Here is a 5,869-nt window from a genome sequence, read left to right as displayed (position 1 = left end):
GCTGCGATTATGGTAAGGGGCGTTACATTTCCGACGAGTGCTTGCGGTGTTCGGCCAATCACAATGCACTGGGTCAGCTGGCCAATCAGAGCAGACTGCGCTTGTCAAAGGAAGGGGCTTTGTTGAAAACGACGTGTTTGAGAGAGGCGGGGCATAGAGGACCTACAATAATGTACAGTATTTGAAAAATAATGTGTTTTTTGAACATTAAAGCATGTCAACATATTCTGTTACACCAAATACACAAAATAATGATCTTTAAAAAAAGCATCATATGACCCCTTTAATATCTTATGTCTTGTTTTTGAAAAATGTATCCGAATGAAGTGAGTTTTTGCATAAAACAAGAGCAATGTTTTCGTAGAGTTTAATTTTAAACTTGGACTCAAGTTCAAATACAGTCAGCTTTGCTTATAGTTTAAGGCACGGTTTTTGGACATTCTAAAATGCTTGATGTGGCTTAATGTACTATAAGAGTGACATTGGAGGCCCAATTCGGTATTAATAAATACTATTAATACTAATAACAATGATTGTAATATTAATAACCTTATTAATAGCATTACTATCAGTAAAACAGATAGCCATGAATGCAACGTTAACCTTTTCTCCCCCATAGAAACCGTTAGGCTATAGAAAACGCTTAAGGGAGGCTAATGGACGAAGACGGAATAGGCTAAAACCAAAATATGGTACACAGTTTATTAATAAAATATAGCCTATTATGCACAGGAAAGCAGACAAGCCCAGAATAGCTATAAACAAGCCAAAAACCTAATTTAAAGCGAAACTGAAAGCACAAATCCAAATGTTTCCATATTCGCAATGTATTTGAAGCTAAACCATTATTTATTAAATTAACTGGGCTTTGTACGTTCCAATATCGACGGGAAAAAATCATAATGAACAAATTGAAAACAAACAAAAAACAAATTGACTGTGTAACATTTTATCTGTATTGGTGATTTTATGTTTTATTTTAATAATGAACAGGCCGCGCTGTTTGCAGTGAATATATGCGCATTAGACACCGGCGCGATCAAATCACTGAAATATAAAATACTCCGTCACTTACAGCAGGGCATAATTCGAAACTGCAAAGCGTTAGCAGTTTGAAGATTCAATAATATCAAAGATTATTAGATACATTTTATAAAGCGAACACTGTTGCGTTGTTATTTCGCTCTGGAACCGATAATGCAATTTTCCCTGAATATCCAAACGATTGCAACTCTGACATTGATTTTATATAACAGTTCAACAAAAAAGGCAATTTTAAGTGTATGTTTAAAATTTTAAATGTAGCCTACATTTTAAACAATATTGTTTGGTATATTTTACAACGAAATAAGAGTTTTATTTCGAAATCCGCGACAGACCTGGTGTGTGTCTCCAAGCAACAGCGGTGTTTCGTTAGTGAATGAATCTGCAGCTTTGAACGATTCGGAGAGTCGTGATTAATAACCCTTTCATAACTACAGCCATTTGCTTCGTTACTGACTGAATGCATGCATGAATGAATGACTGAATGAATGACGTGACGCTTCACTCATTAAGACAGGGACTTGCCGCCACCTACTGGCGCTTTTAGTTTTAAATCTACAAGTAGCTATCACTTCATTTTGCCATCATTTACTGCTTTATTAATTATATTAATAATACACTTAACGGAATGTCAAGAATATGACATACAACATGACATACAATTAATAAGGCTATAAAAACTTTGCCTCTATAACAGTAAAAATGCACCTGTAAATCAACTTAAGTGGGCAAATATTGTCCCTTAATGGAAAAGGTGTGACTGCAGTCTAACTAGCTAAATGCTGGGTACGCATTTGTAAAAGGTTTGAGAACCACTGGCTTAATGGATTACTGCGTTGATTGCATGTAGTATATTTTTAATAAAATACAAAATTTGGGCTGTTTATATCACTGTCTTGTTATATTAAGCCACGTTAAGCGCGTTTTTCTATGGGGAAGAAAATGCTTGTGCAATTCATGTACACAGAATATATTTTTAATCATGTCTATAGCATATTTGGTCTTTTTAATCACAGTCTTCATTAAGCCGCATTTTTTTTTTTTGTGGGAGGAAAACGCTTCTGTTCTTCTGAGCTTACCTGCTTTCATGTATAATTAATTTATTAATAAACTGTATACCGAATTCGGCCTTTTTATACCACTGTGTTAGTACATTAAGCGGGATACGCTTATGTGCAATTTACCGGGTTACGTTCATATTCTGGGCTATTCTGCTTGTCTGTATGCTTTATTAATATGGTGTGTACTAATTTAGTCATCCAGTGGTTTACATTAAGCATTTTAGAACATCCCAAAACCGTGCCTTGATAAGCTTGCACTGACTATTTCATCCAAGTTCAAGATAAAACTCTATGAACCGCTCCACTGTGAATGTATGGAGCTGTATGAACCACTGCAAGCTGTAAATTAAACAGGAAGTGTTTGTCCCAACTCAACTGGTTTTGCGAGAGAACGCAAAAGTTTCGAGGGAATGCAAAAGTTGAGAGAAAACGCAAAAAATTCTGAAAAATATTTTTTCCTCCCACCCCCCAAATTCTTTCACTCACTCTGATTTTTTTTTCCACCAGCGTGTCCCTTTAGGGGATATTTGTACTGGAAAACAAGACAGAAATACTAAGGAAGAGCATGATTTTGTGTAGAATTAATCTGAGCACCAAAGCCATGCTGCGTGATTAATATCAAAAACACATATCCCATCAGAGATGTTCTTGTTTCTGAAAGCAGATCTCTTCACAACACTTGAGATGAATTCCAGGCACCATTTATGAAGAAAACAACCATTACGGAAATAAGAGTCATTTTTGCATAATTATACCTCAGTGATTGTTTGGAGTGGCTGTGAAAATTACAAGTAAAATGCTGCTGCAGCTTTATATTTGAGTTCTCACTTCCGCTGGAGTTAACGACGCCTTCAGCCTGTAATTAGAACGAGCTGTGATCTAAATCAAGCGCTCTTCATTTGATGCTTCTCAAACGCGTGATGTTTCTGAAGCACATGAAACACTCGTGAAGCTCCTGCTGTGAATCATGAAGAGCTTTGTGTTCCTTCAGGAGAGAGTTCAGACGCTGACGGACATCAGAACCAATCGAATTCAAACCAAACTCATTCTGAAACCACTCAAACACTTGCCGTATTTACTAAAATATAAAATAAAAGTATAACCGTCTAAACATTCTTGAATCAAGATTTGACATTTATTTTACAAGTAAAGTGACTTGAGAGATTGTCTTGTTTTCTGAAAAAAATCATCATAATTTAAAATAAATTCATTTAGGCTTGGCGTGTATAATAAATCGTGTTTATATTGAATGCCACTATAATTTATGCTCGTTTATACTTGTATTATAATTCCGGTTCTGATCTATAATGTTCAATTAAAAGGATTTGTTGAGTCGTGAAATACTAAAATACATTTTTATAGTCAAACCAAGTCACATTTATTTCTATAGCACTTTATACAGATTTATTTAAAGCAGAATCACAGTGATCAACGGGAAAATAAATTGTATGCATTATGGACTCAATTTCAGCTGTAAAGCAGCTCTACAGAAGACAACAGTCATTATTCAGATCAATCAGTGCATACAAAATTAGTAAGATTACTGAATATTGAATCGCTTTGAAAACATTTATAAAATTGGCCATTTTATGTACCATTTTATTTTTGTACATTTAAAAAAAAAAACTTTTCCAATTTTGTTATGTTGCAGCCTGATACTACAATTGTTTAAATTAATTTCTCTCATTAATCTACACTCCGTACCTCATAATGACAGTGAAAACAGAATTGTAGAAATGTCTGTAAATGTATTAAAAAGAAAAAAAAACTGAAATAGCACACTTACATAAGTATTCAGACCCTTTACTCGGTACTTAAAACACCTTTAGCAGCATTTACAGCCTCGAGTGTTTCTGGGTATGACACAAGCTTTGCACAGCTGGATTGAGGGATTTCTGCTGTTCTTCTTTGCAAATCCTCTCAAGCTCGGTCAGGTTGAATGGGGACCGTCCGTGGACAGACATTTTCAGGTTTCCATTTTCATCAGACCAGAGAATCTGGTTTCTTGTTTTCTCAGCGTCTGAGGCTCCTTTAGGTGCTGTTTTGCAAACTCCAAGTGGGCTTTTATGTGTTATGCAGCAAGGAGAGGCTTCCATCTAGCCACTAAAGCCCAGATCAGTGGAGTGTTGCAGTGATGTTTGTCCTTCTGTAGGTTTCTCCCATCTGCACATCTGATCATGGAGCTCAAGTAGAGTGACCATCAGCTTCTTGGTCACCAGTCTAGACAAGGCCCTTCTCCATCAGCTGCTCAGTTTGGCCATGAGGCCAGCTCTTGGAAGAGTCCTAGTTGTGCCAAACATCTTCCATTTGAGAATTATGGAAGCCACTGTGCTCTTGGGAACCTTCTGTGCCTTGATACAGGCCTGTCTCTGAGCACTGCAGGCAGTTCCTTTTATAGAGAGGTGTGTGCCGGTCCACATCATGTCCAATCAGTTTAATTGACCACAGGTGGACTCCAATCAAGCTGTAGGAACGTCTCAGAGAAATGAGAGGCACCTGAGCTAAATTTCAAGCGTTGTTGCAAAGGGTCTGAATACTTATGTAAATGTGATATTTCAGTTTTTTCTTTTTAAGACATTTCTAAAATTCTGTTTTCACTTTGTCATTATGAGGTACGGAGTGTAGATTAATGAGAGAGAAAAATGAATTTAAACAATTCTAGTGTCAGGCTGCAACATAACAAAATGTAAAAAAAAGTGAAGGGGATCACTTTATTAAACTTTATTAAATGTATATAAACTTTTTTATTTATCATACATTGTCATAATTGTGAGATAAAAACTCCGAATTCGAACTTTTTCTTTCAAGTCGTACTTTACTTACCGCAATTAATTTTTCAGCCACAGAATATTTTTTTTTTTTAAAAACACAATGTGTTTTAGTTCTCTCAAAAATTATTATTTTTTGTTGTTTTTTTACATTTTTATTTCCATTATTACCATTATTTCTGAATGCAATAACCAAATTGGGACTTATACACCAATGTATTTTTTTTCTCTCTCAAGAATCACATTTTGACGCAGTGTGACTTATTTTGCATTATTGTTGTTGTTCTTTTTTTTTTTTTTTTTTTACATTACTTCTGAATGCAATAGCAAAGTGACTTATACACTTACATTTATAACAATAAATAATTGTGAGATAAAAACTCAGAATTCTGACTTTTTCTCACAATTCCGGGTTTACATCTTGCAATTCTGTTTTTTTTCCTGCCACAAAAATGATAATTGCGACTTTTTATCTCACAATTGAGACATTTCTTCTCAGTTTTATATCTCACAATTCTTTATATTCTGCCATTCAAATGTGTCTTTTCTCTCAAAAATGCAATTTTGACTTTTTTTCTTTACATTTTTTTCATATTATTTCTGAATGCAATAACAAAATGTGACTTATACACTGGTGCAACTTTTTTTTCTGTCAAAAATGCCATTTTTACCCGTTGCAACTTATTCTCCATTTTTTCCCCCATTTTGTTAAAGCTTTTATGAAATTTTTACAGTATTTCTGAAAGTCATTGTTTCTGTTTTTTGGCTTATTTTCTGGAAAATATGGTACAAAAAAAAAGCATTGAAAAACTATTACGACAGAAAAAGACCTTGAAATGCTGTGTTCCTGAACAATCCAATAACGCTGGGGCCAAAGATAATCTTGATTCAATAGAAGCAGATAAAAGACGTTTGAGCTTAAAAACATGTTTTACCTCCCATGAAGCGAGAGTGTGTGTGTGTGTGTGAGTGAGTGTGTGAGTGTGTGTGTGTGTG

Source organism: Sinocyclocheilus anshuiensis, unplaced genomic scaffold, assembly GCF_001515605.1.
Source record: "Sinocyclocheilus anshuiensis isolate Anshui unplaced genomic scaffold, SAMN03320099.WGS_v1.1 scaffold1123, whole genome shotgun sequence".
Classification (NCBI taxonomy): Eukaryota; Metazoa; Chordata; class Actinopteri; order Cypriniformes; family Cyprinidae; genus Sinocyclocheilus; species Sinocyclocheilus anshuiensis.
This window is presented reverse-complemented; position numbering follows the sequence as displayed.